Source organism: Pseudophryne corroboree, chromosome 12 (assembly GCF_028390025.1).
Source record: "Pseudophryne corroboree isolate aPseCor3 chromosome 12, aPseCor3.hap2, whole genome shotgun sequence".
Taxonomy (NCBI): domain Eukaryota; kingdom Metazoa; phylum Chordata; class Amphibia; order Anura; family Myobatrachidae; genus Pseudophryne; species Pseudophryne corroboree.
Window position 1 is genome coordinate 139,795,564 of NC_086455.1, and position 17,136 is coordinate 139,812,699.

Sequence of the window (17,136 nt, forward strand, 5' to 3'; positions counted from 1 at the left end):
GTGTAAGGGGCACTATGTGTGTCATTATGTGTATAAGGGCACTAATAATGTGCGGCATATGTGTAACAGGGTACTGCTGTATGTGTGTCATTATGTGTATAGAGGCACTAATAATGTGCAGCAAATGTGTAGGGGGCACTATGTGTGTCATTATGTGTATAAGGGCATTAATAATGTGCGGCTTATGTGTAAGGGACATTATGTGTAAAAGGGCATTAATAAAGGTTGTCATAATGTGTAGGGCGCATTGTGTTTATAAGGACATTAATAATGTGTCTCATATGTGTAAGGGGCATTACTGTGTGGAATTATGTGTATAAATGCATTACTAATGTGTGGCATTATGTGTATAATGTGCTCTAATATGTGGCGTTGCGTATAAAAAGGGCACTACTGTGTCGTCTAATTTGAATAAAGAGCAATAGGGTGTGATGTAATGTGAATAAGGGGCTCTACTGTGAGTAGTAACGTTTATAAGGTAAAGTGATACTACTGTGGGATGTAATATGAATTATGAACACTATCGCATGATCAAATGTGAATGAAGTTGCAGTACTGTGTGGCATAATTGGAATTGGAGTTACTATTGTGTGGCCATGCCCCTTGCCAGCAAAAACACACCCCTTTTTGGGCTGTGCGCCAAATGTGCAAACTGTTCCTATTTAAATATAGGGGGTACAAAGTACAAACACCAAAATAAGGACTGCTATGGGTGAGGGGTGATGGTGCTGGGAAAGAAGTGCAAGGTCAGAGGCGGAACCAGCGGTGGTGCTAGGGGGCACCAGCCAAAATCTTGCCTAGGGCATCATATTGGTTAGGGCCGGCTCTGCAGTTGGGAGGTATGGTATAGTAACAATGGGCCTAATTCAGACCTGATCGCAGCAGCAAATTTGTTACCTAATGGGCGAAACCATGTGCCCTGCAGGGGGGCAGATGTAACATGTGCAGAGAGAGTTAGATTTGGGTGGGATGTGTTCAAACTGAAATCTAAATAGCAGTGTAAAAATAAAGCAGCCAGTATTTACCCTGCACATAAACAATATAACCCACCCAAATCTAACTCTCCCTGCACATGTTATATCTGCTCCCCCCCCCCCCTGCAGTGCACATGGGGGGTCATTCCGAGTTGATCGCTCGCTAGCAACTTTTTGCTGTGCTGCGATCAGATAGTTGCCGCCTATGGGGGAGTGTATTTTCGCTTTGCAGGTGTGCGAACGCTTTTGCAGCCGACCGCACAAAAAAGTTTGTTGCAGTTTCTGAGTAGCTCTGAACTTAATCAGCCGCTGCGATCAGTTCAGACTTTTTGGTCCCGGAATTGACATCAGACACCCGTCCTGCAAACGCTTGGACACGCCTGCGTTTTTCCAAACACTCCCACCTTGCGATCGGCTGCGCGAATGGATTCTTCGTTAAATCCATCGCCCAGCACCGATCCTCTTTGAACCCATACGACGCGTCTGCGCATTGCGGTGCATATGCATGCGCAGTTTTGCCGAGTTTTAACCTGATCGCAGCGCAGCAAAAAGATGCTAGCGAGCGATCAACTCGGAATGACCCCCATGGTTTTGCCCATTAGCTAACAAATTAGCTGCTGCGATCAGGTCTGAATTAGGCCTAATGTTACAATTAGTTCAATAGCTTTAATCGTTAAGGTGCAAACCAACACTGGGAAGCAGGAGCAGGGTCCAGTTACCACCCTGACAGCTAAATCCATAGCATCCCATTTTAATATGGGCAAGTACTGCATAATCTATATTTCCCAGTTATATGCTGGTTGTTATACAATATAGCACTGGCTATAGAGCTTAATCCAGTAGCGCACGCAGGGGGGGGTTCTGAGTACCCAGAAACCCCCCCTGACGGACCAATTTTTTTTTTTTTTCAGAGACGGAGACAGTCTTGTCTCCGTCTCTGTAACAGCCACGAGACCCCAGCTGAGATCAAAGCTGCCCGGCATTCCACTGCCGGATCAGCTGTCAGCATCAGGTGACTTTTATATACCTGATGCGGAGCGCTGACATCTGAACCGGCAGTGGGAGGCCAAGCAGCGCGCCGCAGTCACAGACAGGAACATGGGAGGATCTGTGCTGCCTAGCTGCCGGGAGGGAAACGAAAAACACACATAGCTTGTCTGCAGGAGCTGCGGACCTAAGTATACTATGTGCCCTGCGTTTGTAAGTGTAATATCGTCTATGCATTGTGTATAACTATGCTATGTGTAATGTGCTGTATGCTATGTGTGTGTCTCTGTGTGTGTCTGTATGTACTGTATGTTGTGTGCATGTATGCTATGTGTGTGTATGCCCTGTGGATGTTTGTAAATATGTTTGTGTGTGTGTGTATGTATGCTATGTGCATTAATGCAAGTATACAGTGTGTACTGTAAAATGTATATGTGCAACACATTTAAAAATAAACGTTATGGTAAGAACTTACCGTTGATAACGTGATTTCTCTTATGTCCACAGGTATCCACAGGATAACATTGGGATATTGTCGAGCGACAGCGAAAATGGCACCAACACGGTCACGAGCTTTCTGGCCTCCCAGGATGCATTGGGGCCTCCACTATATAGTCCCGCCCACTGACTCAGTCAGATCAGTTCTTTCCACAGCGATTATAGGCAGGAACATTAGGTAGAGACCTGTACAGGCGATAAGAACACACATGCACACCCTTCCATACAAGAAGGAAGAGGTTTTTAGTGTTTGTCTAGATCCTCAAATCAGATGCGTCCGGGTGGGATCCCTGTGGATACCTGTGGACATAAGAGAAATCACGTTATCAACGGTAAGTTCTTACCATAACGTTTATTTCTCTGGCTGGGTCCACAGGATTATCCACAGGATAACATTGGGATTCCCAAAGCCATTTTAGTGGTGGGGACGCTCCCGATTGCACAGGAGGACCTTTCGCCCGAAGTCTGCGTCATGAGAGGCAAAAGTATCCAAGGCATAATGTCTGATGAATGTGTTTATGGAAGACCATGTGGCTGCCTTACATATCTGTTCTGCTGATGCACCCTGTTGTGCTGCCCAAGAAGGACCTACCTTACGTGTAGAGTGTGCAGAGACATTAGCCGGAATAGGGAGATCTGCATGAGAATAAGCTTCAGATATTACCACTCGGAGCCATCTCGCCAGCGTCTGTTTACTAGCAGGCCAACCTCCCCTATGGAATCCGTAGAGGATGAAGAGGGAATCTGTTTTCCTGATGGCACTAGTACGATCTATATAGATTTTTAAAGACCGGACCACGTCCAGTGACGCTTCTCCCGCAGATAGTCCCGATACCTGAAAAGCTGGGACTACAATCTCTTCATTCAGGTGAAACTTTGACAACACCTTTGGAAGATAACTAGATCTCGTTCTGAGAACTGCTCTGTCTGGAAAAAAACTTAGGAAAGGAGACTTACATGATAATGCTCCTAAATCTGACACTCTTCTGGCTGACGCCATTGCCAGTAAAAAAAGAACTTTAATCGTTAACCACTTAAGATCCGCTCTCTCAAGTGGTTCAAACAAAGGACCCTGGAGAAATTTAAGAACTAAGGCCCTCATTCCGAGTTGATCGGTCGCAAGGCGAATTTAGCAGAGTTACACACGCTAAGCCGCCGCCTACTGGGAGTGAATCTTAGCTTCTTAAAATTGCGACCGATGTATTCGCAATATTGCGATTACTAACTACTTAGCAGTTTCAGAGTAGCTCCAGACTTACTCTGCCTGTGCGATCAGTTCAGTGCTTGTCGTTCCTGGTTGACGTCACAAACACACCCAGCGTTCGCCCAGGCACTCCCACCGTTTCTCCGGCCACTCCTGCGTTTTTTCCGGAAACGGTAGCGTTTTCAGCCACACGCCCCTGAAACGCCGTGTTTCCGCCCAGTAACACCCATTTCCTGTCAATCACATTACGATCGCCGGAGCGAAGAAAAAGCCGTGAGTAAAAATACTTTCTTCTTAGTAAAGTTACTTGGCGCAGTCGCAGTGCGAACATTGCGCATGCGTACTAAGCGGATTTTCACTGCGATGCGATGAAAAATACCGAGCGAACAACTCGGAATGAGGGCCTAAATTCAAATCCCAGGGAGCTGCAGGAGGAACAAATGGAGGTTGAATATGTACTACTCCTTGGAAAAACGTACGTACATCCTGTAGGTCAGCAATCTTCTGCTGAAACCATACAGTCAACGCTGAGACTTGCACCCTCAAGGAAGCAACCTTCAACCCCTTATCCAATCCTGCCTGCAGAAAATCCAAAATTCTAGCTACTTTAAAGGCTCTTGGATTGTAATTTTTTCCAGAACACCAATGAATATAGGCTTGCCATATTCTATGATATACACGGGCCGAAGAAGGCTTTCTTGCTCTAAGCATGGTTTGGATTACTTGCTTTGAAAATCCTTTAGCCTCTAAGATAGAGGTTTCAACAGCCACGCCGTCAAAGACAGGCGATCCAGATGACTGTGACAACAAGGACCCTGCATTAACAGATCTGGACGTTGAGGGAGCAGTATCGGTGCTTCCACGGACATTCTCCACAGATCTGTGTACCAATGCCTTCTTGGCCAAGCTGGAGCTATTAGGATGATTGCTCCTTTTGCCTGTTTTATCTTTCTCACTACTCTGGGTAACAGAGATATTGGAGGGAACAGATATGCCAGCTGAAACCTCCATTCTACTGACAGTGCGTCTACCAGGACTGCTCCTGGGTCCCTTGTTCTTGATCCGTACCTCGTAACTTTGTTGTTTAGACGAGACGCCATAAGGTGTATCTCCGGTAGACCCCATCTGTTCACCAGTGTCTGAAACACTTCTGGGTGTAGTGCCCATTCGGTTTCCTGAATGGTGTGCCGACTGAGAAAATCCGCTTCCCAATTTAGTACACCCGGGACAAATACTGCTGACAATGCTGGGAGATGGAGTTCTGCCCACTTTAGAATGGGAGTTACTTCCTCCATCAGACTCTTGCTGTGAGTCCCTCCTTGATGATTTAGGTATGCTACTGCCGTCGCATTGTCTGAGCGGATCTGGACTGGTCTTCCTTGTAGATTGTCCTTTGCCTGAACTAGGGCCAAGTAAATGGCTCTTATTTCTAACAGATTTATCGGCAGGCGACTTTCCCTTGTGGTCCATTTTCCCTGGAACCATAGACTTCCGAGTACCGCCCCCCAACCTTGCAGGCTGGCATCTGTCGTCAGGACTTGCCACTCTTTTATCCAAAAGGGTCTCCCCTTGTTTAAATGGTCTGTCTGTAGCCACCATGCTAGAGACATTTTTACATTTACTGGAATCTTTATCATCTGCTTCTTTATTGTTTGATGATTTCCGTTCCATTTTGTCAAAATGAGATGCTGCAATGGTCTGGAGTGGAATTGCGCATATTCCACCATGTCGAACGTTGATACCATCAGACCCAACAGTCGCATTGCTGCATGGACTGACATTGTCTGGGCTTGCAACGCTTCCTGAGCCATGACCTGCACCTTGACTATTTTCTTCTCTGGTAAGAGAACTCTCTGTAGGTCTGAATCCAATATGGCTCCCAAATGAACCATCCGCTGTGATGGATTCAGGGACGACTTCTCCCAATTTATGAGCCACCCGTGTCTCTGTAAACAAACTATCGTCTGTTGGAGATGGCTCAACAGTAAATCTTGCGACTGTGCTAAGATTAATAGGTCGTCTAGGTATGGGAATATCCTTATCCCTTGTTTGCGCAGACAAGCTGCCATAACCACCATGATCTTGGTAAACACCCTGGGTGCTGTAGCTAGCCCGAAGGGCAGAGCTTGGAACTGGAAGTGTTCCTTTAGGATGGCAAACCTGAGGTAACACTGATGTGATAGTGCTATAGGCACATGTAGGTAAGCATCCCGCACATCCAGAGATACCATATAGTCTCCCGGTTCCATAGCCAACATTATGGAGCGTAACGTCTCCATGTGGAACTTCGGGATCCATATGTAATTGTTCAACATCTTCAGATTTAAAATTGGTCGATATGACCCATTTGGTTTCTGGATTAGAAACAGATTGGAGTAATACCCCTGTCCCTTTTGTGATGGAGGTACTGGGACAATCACACCTGACTGCAGTAATTTTTGGACTGCTTCTTGCAGGGCATTGGCCTTCGACTCTATACGAGACGGGCTGGTGCAAAAAAATCTTTGAGGAGGCTGCCTCCTGAATGGGAACCCATACCCCTGAGATACTACCTTCCGCACCCAGGTATCTGTTGTTGACTGTTGCCATGTGGGTGCAAATTGCAGGAGTCGGCCCCCAACCCTGGAATCCTCCAGGCGGAGGCCCGTCTCTTCAGGCTGAGGGCTTTTGTTCAGGTTTGGAAGCTGGCTTTTTGCTAGTCCACTGCTTCCTACCCCTGGATTTAAACTGGGGTTGTTTAGGCTCCTCTTTACCTTTCGCTTTGCTTTGCCAGCGAAATGAGCGAAATTTTAAACCCTTGGACTTAGGGTTGTAGGTAGCCGGAAATCTGACCTTCTTCGATTCAGCCTCTGACTCTAGGATATCCGATAAAGGTTTTCCAAATAATATATTACCCACGAAAGGCAATGCTTCCAATTCCTTCTTGGACTCCGCATCTGCCTTCCAGGTCCGTAGCCAGACTGCTCTGCGAGCGACTACTGCCAGGGCTGAAGCTTTAGAAGCAACAGTGCCTACATCAATGGCTGCTTCTTCTAAATACTGGGCAGATTGTCTTAAACGGCAAAGACGATCCTCTTGCTCCCTAGTAGGAGAGGGGATGTCATTCTCTAGTTCCTCTATCCATTCGCCCATTGCCTTTGCTACCCAGGCCGAAGCCATAGCAGGTCTTACCACTGCACCCACAAGAGAAAAAAATTTTTTCAATAGGCTCTCTACCCTCCTGTCTGTGACATCATTCAAAGAGGTAGATGACAGTGGCAACAGAGGCAGAACTCTGGGAGGCAACAGAGTCATCTGCCGCCGGGCTCCTGCTCTGAAGGGGGGCACCTCTCCTCCCATTCTGTGACCCCTTTGAATTAAATTAATTGATAGCTGTCGCTGTCTTTTCAGTGGCCGACTTTCTCACTGGTCCCTGCACCTTACAAATCACACCCTCTTTATTATACTGAATATACACATTTTACAAGTGTCATACCCAGGACTGGAAGCAGACACCTTACTGATGAAGCTGTTTGCTGGAAGCAGACACCTTACTGATGAAGCTGTTTGCTCCTGTATAGGAAATATGAGAATTTTAACTATATGAAGATACTTCTCTGACAATTACACATAACTTCATATAGTTAGCATTCTCATGCTTCCTGTACAGGAGTAAATAGCTCCATCAGTAAAATGTCTGCTGTTAGTGTAACAGGTCATGGGTTCTAATCCTGAGTATGACTGCTAAGAAATGTGTGATTGAAAATAAAAGACAATTAAATGTATAAATACAGTATATACATACATACATATATTTATCTTAATATAGGAAATAGGGGGGCACCAATATTTATCTTGCCTCCGGGCAACTGTGATGAACTTACGCCACTGAGTGGCAAAGCAGATTTGTGCACTAGTCGCAGAACATGTGCATCTACTTTTGGAGGAACTTCTCTCTTCGAACAATCTCCAGCAGGAAATGGATATTAAGAATTCCATCTCCTAGGAATCTTATACTTTTTACCGGGCGCTGCCCAAGACTCATCCATCATTTCCGTCAACTCCTCTGACGCTGGAAATTCAGCTTTCACTGACTTTGTTCGTTTGAATACAGGTGCTTTTGCTTTTAACGCTGTCTTGGCTGGTTCTTCCAGAGAAAGCACAGCCTTTACTGCATTAATGAGTTCAGCTACATCATCTGAACTAAAGCTCTGCGACTGATCATCATACGGAGTTGAATCTATTGTTTCCGCATCATCATCCGATGTATCCTGTTGTGTAGTCTGCCATACAGACGTATCTGTCTTAGTCTTACCTACCCCTTGGTTGCTTGTAGAGGCTACTGGAACCAAACCATAGGAAGGGAGCTGCATGTATGGGTTCATAGTGTAACCTAACCCTTGAGGTGGTGCTACTGGAGCTAACCTGTCCGCTATTGAAGACAGAGTCTTTGCGAACATATTCCATGGTGGCTCTACTGGAGGTTGAACTAACTCCTGTTTTTTACTTCGCTGAAAAGCGAAACAGTTTGCACACAAACCCTCATAAGTGACCAATTGAATCATATCAATTACCCCTGACTTACAAGATAAGCATGTTAGGGCTGTAGGAGTGCTTGACAAATTCTCCTCATCACTTTTGCCGCTCACAGACATTTTTCTGATATTGACTACACAATTTTGTGACTGAACCACACCCTATAATCAGTATATAGAGGTGAAATCAATCTGACCACAGTGCACCTGATTTGAGGGTCAGAACAGGACTGACATTACACAGAAAAGTCAGCACACATAGTAGCAGTGTTAAAGCATTAGACATTGTCATATGAGAATACAACCTCCATAATAACTTATGCATAAGTAGGAAAATTGTACTTCTGTTTAACTGGTTCTTTTTCAACATAACATGCAGAAAACACAGTAATATACAGGTCTCATATGCAATAGGTACTAAAAATTAACAGTGCACACTAAGAAGTAGAAGGAATTTTTAGTACTGTATACCCTGCCTCCAGGGAGCGGGATACAGGGAGACTCACCACACTTCCATATCCAAGCAAAGACGCTCGAAAGACGCTGAGTGGATTCAGACGCTACTGGTGTACACTGCCGCTCTTGGTAACTGATAACGGACACGGACGCTCACCAACGGACACGGACGCTGAGCGACTCCACGTGCATGCAGACACTAAAGGCCTGCGACTCGGTCTGGGCGGGTTTATATCCAGTGTACACAACCGCAGCGTCTAAGCTGCGACCGAGTACCCTCGTGGTAGCGTTTGAGCCGGAAGTGAGGTCATTCAGTTCATGAAACGAGAGACCCGCGGGAACTGGCCATGAACTCGGAGGAGGGACGGCCAGGAGAGCGTCTGAAACCCCCTGTTGACTTAAACTCCCAGGATCGCGGCCTCACCTAGTCCTGGCGCCTATGATCCCCGGAGCATAGCGCTGTCACACTCGAGATGTTCGGCGCATCAACACGCTGTTTGTAGTCTCCACCAAATCAGTGTAGCTGTGTCCTGACCCCTCTAGTAAGAGGAAGTCCATATACTCACTGTCTCCCCATGCTCCGGCCACAGCCTGGTAACGTCTGCTGGACCTGCTAGAACATCCGACACAGACGCCCGTCGAGACAGCACTGTACCGCGAAGGTAAGCGTTGTTTCGACCCGGTGGGGAGTTGTTGGAGCGACTCTTTCTAATACACGTTTAAGACGCTGTTAAGAGAAGTCGCTCAAACCAAAACAGTAAGTCTATAAAAATAAAGTAATGAAAACTTGAGGCTGCTTTCACAGCAGCCCTGTGACCATGCGGCTTACTGCCGCACCAAGCAAAAAACTGATCTGACTGAGTCAGTGGGCGGGACTATATAGTGGAGGCCCCAATGCATCCAGGGAGGCCAGAAAGCTCGTGACCGTGTTGGTGCCATTTTCGCTTTCGCTCGACAATATCCCAATGTTATCCTGTGGATAATCCTGTGGACCCAGCCAGAGAAAAATGAAATAAAAATATTCTATGCCGCTCGGTGCTCCCATCCATTAAATGATATCTATTGCTGTGTGCCCTCCATAATAAAATTGAAGCACACGTTCCAAACTGGAAGGTGCTTTGCTTCTATGTTTCGGTTAATTCAACCGTCATCAGGAATACAGATATACAGTAATACATTATTTAATGCAATGTAACTAATAGCACAGATATAAAACATTTGTAGAAGCAAAGCAGCTATCTGTGATTGTTTTGTGGTCCGTGAGAGCCGCCACTTCGGAACGGGATACGGTTATGTGACCGGCGGTCAGGAGACTGCCGGCCACAATACCAACATACAATATACCGACCGATGTATAGAACCCCCCCCCCCCCCCCCCCCCCGAAAATCCTGCGTTTGCCCCTGTAATGTATGCGCCTCAGCCAAGCAAACACCAAGGTGAGTGTTGCTGCTGTGCTCCTCAGAGTTTCAGATCTCCAGAAATAGCTCCGTGATGCACTTTGTGCTGCTGTTCTGTAAATGATGCACAAACTGAAAGGGCACTGGTGGAAGTGATATACCAGATGTATCTCACTTCTCCGCCTCATTTGTCACAATAACAGCAGATGCGTCAGTGACACTGTTGTTTTCTAACGAATCTATTATCATTAATGAACACTAATAAATATATATATGTATAGCTCCTAATCCCCCACTCCACCCTTTTCTTTGTATAGACCCTTTTCAATTTTTCATCAGCCCTTTGGTGCATGACATGATTCCTGCCATAAATAATGTACTCTATGTATAGAACATTTTACTGCATCTTGATATATGCATAAATACATAAGTATGTAGTGTGTATGCATGAAGAACAGAGATAATTGCACAATTATAAATGCTCTCTCTCTCTTTTCACAGTGACTGGTTATTGAAGTGTGATCAAAGGTCTCCCTACACTGTGACCAAGCACCATGATAAGTAGGACCCAAAAGAATCTGGCCTCAGACACAGCAAACATTCCTCTATAGCAAGATAAGAAGGCTGCGCTCTGATATTATAAAACAATGGTTGCTAATAGCGATTGCATATATGTCATGTTTAACTATATGCAATCGCTATTAGCAACCATTGTTTTATAATATCAGAGCGCAACCTTCTTTCCGCTTTATCTTGTATTATTGTAGGAGTGACTTTCCCTATCTTTGGCTGCAGCTTAGCAAGAGTGCCTCATACATCAAGCGCCCGAATATACCTTGGTATAATTGTTCTTCGCATTCCTCTATAGCAAGCCTGGCCAACCTGGCTCTCCAGCTGTGGTGAAGCTACAAGTCCCAGCATGCTCTGCCAAAGTTTCGCTATTAGGGAATGCTAAAACTGTGGCACGGCATCTAGGATGTGTAGTTTCACAACAGCTTGAAGCCATAGTTTGGCCAGGCACGCTCTATAGACATGGGTATGTAATAGTGTAGGACAGGAATGTGTGGTGAGGTAAATGGCTGAGGAGTCATTGGCTAGAACAGGGATGGGGAACCTTTGGCACTCCAGCTGTTGTTGAACTACACATCCCAGCATGCCTTGCAACAGTTTTAGCATGGCCAAATAGCAAAACTGTAGCAAGGCATGCTGGTATGTGTAGTTCAACAACAGCTGGAGGGCCAAAGGTTCCCCACCCCTGGGCTAGAACAAGAGCCAGATATACACACAATATATGAGCCAAAGGGCTCATGTTGGCATTGAGCACAGGTGCAGCAGTATATACTACTGGAAATTTGGTGAGTTTTGATCAGAGATGTGAAGAAAAGGTAGGCCGGTGAGGCACCGCCACACCCTGTCATAGACTTTTTACTCCTGAGTTTTGACTATAAAAATTATTAGAATACAAAGAAGATATTTCTAATACTTTTCTAGTACTTGTTTTCATATACTTTATATAGTCAAAAGTGACAGGAAAGGCTCTGCCTCACCCCACCACACGTCACTGGTGTAGACTAGAGGTATCACTTGTCTGATCATGCACGCTGAAATATGCTAGTGGACAAAATACCTAATAGAGTGGTTCTCAAAGCTGCCCTCAAGGCACCCCAACAGTCCAGGTTTTAGGGATATCTCTGCTTGTGCACATATGGAATAATCAAACTGATGTAATAATTAAGTCACCTGTGCCTAAGTATGGATATCCTTAAAACCTGGACTGTTGGAATGCCTTGAGGACTGCATTTGGAAATCACTGACATAAAACAAGTTGTTTTGTAACTCTACAGAACCTTTTCAAATCAACTTTTACATCAGTATCCTTTATTTATTAACCTCTGACAGTTTTGCAGCAGTGTAGACTGAGAAAGCATTATTCTTGTATACACAAGCGAATGCACACGCACTAGGTCCAATTCAGCTGAAATCCAGTTTGCTTATTAAAGGTTGCAGTTGGACCAAGGAAGTATAGGTGTACTCCAAGGAGGTCTTCCGCTCACTATGATTTATACCCACGGCCCTATAGCTGACAGTGCCACAGGGCTGATTCTGATTCAGACACCAGCGTATTTGCATAGGGAACTGTGTCGTGGGTGTAAAAGCCAACTTCCGTAGCAGCGCAGCGATCAGGTCGGGACCACGCATGCGCCTACGCCGCAGTGCGCCGGCGCATGCCAGCCGTCTTTGCCTGGAGATCGCCTCTGAGGCAGAGGCAGTCGTTGGGCGGGAGGGGGATGGACGGCGGCGATAAGCCGCCATTTAGGGGACGCAGTCCGGCCAACGCAGGTGTGGCCAGACCGTGGGGGGCGGGGGGGGGGACGGGCCGCGGCGGCTGCGTGTCGCTACACGCAGCCGCTGCGGGCCGGGGAGTGACGAGTAGCACCCGGCCAGCATGTTAAAGTTGCGCTGGTCGGGAGCTACTCTTGAAGTGCAAAGGCATGGCCTTTGCACTTCTGCGGGGGGAAGGGCGGCACTGACATGCAGGGCGGACTAGCCCTGTGCTGGGCGTCCCCTCGCATGTCAGTGTGAATAATCGTAGTTGTGCTAAATTTAGCACAGCTACGATCAACTCGGAATGACCCCCTATGTGGACGGAGATGAGGTGCCTGATTGAGATGAAACTTTTGTACCCAGAACGGAGTGAGGCCATGTCCAGATATTAATGATAACGGTTGTGGCTGCTAAAGGAAAAACAGTGGGCAGGGTGGGTTTCCAAATGCAGTCACATGGGTGTTCAGCATACATAAGATGATTGTCATGTTAGCTTTGTTAAAAGTGGAGTGTCTTACTGCACAGTCTCTACAGAAATGGCTCCTTTGGGGAAACTTCATTCCCTAACCAAGATGGCCGCTGATAGTGTATCTGCACATGCACGGAGCCATCTTGCCACTGTGTATGAGCGACATGTTGGAGGACAGACGTTCTTCATTTAGTTTCAGTTACCCGTGACCTTACCCGCTGTTTCCAGAACCCTGCACCGCTATCCTATGAAGACAGTCACTGGCTGGTGAGCTGTCTACACCCTGTGCCCTACCAGCTCCACTACATTGTTGATTCAGCCAATGTAACAGTGCGTACAGCTTGAGCCACAATAAACCACAAAGCCTGGTTACACTACTGGACTGGTCACTGCTTACACAATAACCACTGGTGTGTACAGTACTCTGCTCATCCCCAAGACTGCACACACATTCCCAACAAGCATACTGTAAATTTATAAGCAGGCTGCCACGGCCATAAGGAAAAGCAGCTGCAGGTGCGTGTGATACAGAATTAACCCCTCAGTGTCTATAGCAAACGTCTGAAGACCTAGGAATCTGCTGTACTGGCACATACACATTTGATCATTTCTGTTTTACAGGGGTGTAGTAGGGTATGCCTGGCGAACAGCATACCGGTGCCGGAATCCCGACCGCCGGCTTACCAACAGCTGGACGAGCACAAATGAGCCCCTTGTGGGCCCGCTGCGCTCGCCACGCTGTGGGCACGGTGGTGCGCCACGCTATCTATTCTCCCTCCAGGGGGGTCGTGGACCCCCAAGAGGGAGAAAAGATGTCGGTATGCCGGCGGTCGGGATTCCAGCGCCGGTATGCTGGTCGTCGGGAGCCCGGCCGCCGGCAAACAGAAGACCACCCGTTTTATAGCGCATGCGCAGTATGCTGAAATACACAAGATACACAATATATAGATATACAAGCCTACTTAGATAGATATACAAGCCTACTTGCACCAACCTCAGAATGGGGGCCCTACACAATATGCAATTGGTAGCAGGTGCGTAGTGCATTTTCCTATGCAGTCCACAATTTTGGGCATATTTACCACTTACCGGGTTTTAGACACGATAATAACTTCTTATCACCAACAGGAAAATAGCATCCATCAAATCACATGCAAGGACAGGGGCTTCAAACTTAGCCATCCCTGCAATGTGTAAAGAAGAGAAATGATCGCAGAAGCATTCATTTCCCTTCATTACCAGTTCTGTGCATCTGAAGATGGCAATACGCTGCTGAACGCTGACAGCCTTGTAGCCCCATAGAAGCTTATGAAGGCTAAGGCTGCTGTCGGAAATGGACATACTGTACATTTGGGGGATCCTTAATATTTACGGGTATGTTGCAAATATTCAATGATAAATAGGCCCCTTCCTGTCTGTAAGACTAGTAAATAACAATTCTCATTAGTGTTCTTTATATATGGGCTATTATTTATTGCTGCACCATACAATAGCCAGATTAAATACAAAGATGTACTGAAAGATAATCAAGGGTCGTTTAGGGGCCTAATTACAAATATTTATGCCTCTACAACAAGTAGCTTTTAAAGTAGCAGCAGATTACGGACATTACATATTGGTCTGGATCTGTAAGCATAACGTATGGTTTTTTACAGGGTACATACAGTGGGGATTGAAAGTTTGGGCACCCCAGGCAAAAAATCATTTTAATGTGCAAAAAGAAGCCAAGGAAAGATGGAAAAATCTCCAAAAGGCATCAAATTACAGATTAGACATTCTTATAACATGTCAAAAAAAGTTTGATTTTATTTCCATCATTTACACTTTCAAGAGAACAAAAAACAAAAAATGGCGTCTGCAAAAGTTTGGGCACCCTGCAGAGTTAATACCTTGTACAGCCCCCTTTGGACAGCTAATACCTGGCAGTGTCATGGATTGTTCTCAATCATCGTCTGGAAAGACCAGGTGATGTCAATCTCAAAGGTTTTAAAAGCTCAGACTCATCTGACCTTGCTCCAGCAATCAGCACCATGGGTTCCTCTAAACAGTTGTGTAGAACACTGAAACTGAGAATAGTTGACGCTCACAAAGCAGGAGAAGGCTATAAGAAGATAGCAAAGCGTTATCAGATGCCCATATCCTCTGTTCGGAATGTAATTAAGAAATGGCAGTCGTCAGGAACAGTGGAAGTTAAAGCAAGATCTGGAAGACCAAGAAAAATATCAGACAGAACAGCTCGCAGGATTGTGAGAAAAGCAAGTCAAAATCCACGTTTGACTGCACGATCCCTCCAGGAAGATCTGGCAGACACTGGAGTTGTGGTACACTATTCCACTATAAAGAGATACTTGTACAAATATGGTCTTCATGGAAGAGTCATCAGAAGAAAACCTCTTCTACGTCCTCACCACAAAAATCAGCGTTTGAAGTTTGCAAATGAACATATAGACAAGCCTGATGCATTTTGGAATAAAGTTCTGTGGGCCGATGAGGCTAAAATCGAACTTTTTGGCCGGAATGAGCAAAGGTACGTTTGGAGAAGGAAGGGCACACAATTTAATGAAAAGAAACTCTGTCCAACTGTTAAGCATGGGGGTGGATCAATCATGCTTTGGGGTTGTATTGCAGCCAGTGGCACAGGGAACATTTCACGAGTAGAAGGAAAAATGGATTCAATAAGATTCCAGCAAATTTTGGACGCTAACTTGATGCCATCTGTGAAAAAGCTGAAGTTAAAGAGAGGCTGGCTTCTACAAATGGATAATGATCCTAAACACACCTCAAAATCCACGGTGGATTACATCAAGAGGTGTAAACTGAAGGTTTTGCCATGGCCTTCACAATCTCCTGACCTCAACATAATTAAAAATCTATGGATAGACTTTAAAAGAGCAGTGCGTCACAGACAGCCCAGGAATCTCAAAGAACTGGAAGACTTTTGTAAGGAAGAATGGGTGAAGATACCTCAAACAAGAATTGAAAGACTCTTGGCTGGCTACAAAAAGCGTTTACAAGCTGTGATACTTGCCAAAGGGGGCAGTACAAGGTATTAACTCTGCAGGGTGGCCAAACTTTTGAAGACGCCATTTTTTGTTTTCTGTTCTTTTGAAAGTGTAAATGATGGAAATAAAATCAAACTTTTTTTGACATGTTATAAGAATGTCTAATCTGTAATTTGATGCCTTTTGGAGATTTTTCCATCTTTCCTTGGCTTCTTTTTGCACATTAAAATGAATTTTTGCCTGGGGTGCCCAAACTTTCAATCCCCACTGTATATCAGCAATAAAAAACAAACAATTCTCAGGTTCTGCATTTTCCCCTTGATTTAACAATTCTCCAATCCACCAATATGCGCCCATACTTTGGCGATATTTTTCAGTGATCCAAAGATTAGGTCTGCGAATCATGAAAGTGCCCATTATACTAGCAAAATATGTTGTCTTCCGATAATAGCTGTTCTTCGCGAACTCTGTAGGGCCCTGGACTTCCAGGTTTATGATCCAGGAGATGTTCTGCACATACGCAGAGCGACGGGGTCGGCTGCAGGGGGATACTGAGAGGGAACCGATCGGATCCCTCACACCAGCGCTGCTGAGAGAAGCCAATAGGCTTCTATGGGGTAACGCCAGCAAAAGCTGGCAAACCCCTCCGTGGTGCTAACCCAGCGGATAGCTTTTAGTACAGTCTTAAAATGTGGTAAACGGGGGTTTACTGCATTACCCGTTTAGTACATTCCGCTCCTACACACCCCTCCTGCATCCTAACCCTAACCCCCCCCCCCCCTCCCTGCAGACATCACCTTGAACTTATTACTGCTTCATCCCTCCTCCAATCTTAATACATCTGCCCCAGTGTTTGAAAGACTTAGCTGCTCAGATGGATGAAAAACCTTCCCAGAGCCTAACAACCGGTACTTTACTTCTGGGAACACAAAATACCTGAGCACGATTTGACTTTTCAGTACCAAGGGAGATTTTTGCATTTCAACGGATAGATCTCCCGTGATTTCACACAAAATGATCGCAACTTTCTCCTGAAAAGAAATTCACATCCTCTCTTACTTTCATCAAAGCCAGCTAACAATTTTAAGACATCTGAAAAACAATAGAACATTCCTCTTAGCTGCAGTGAAAATTCACATTCTGTGGCAATCTCGACATCCGCTAAATATCTTTCTCCCAGCTGTTACCATAAAAGCCGGTTTAGCGCTTTATATTATTTTACACCTTGGCATTATACTTATGTTATAGGATTTTTTTTTAATGACAAGGCAGTGATTTCAAACATCCTTCAACAAGACTTCTGAATAGA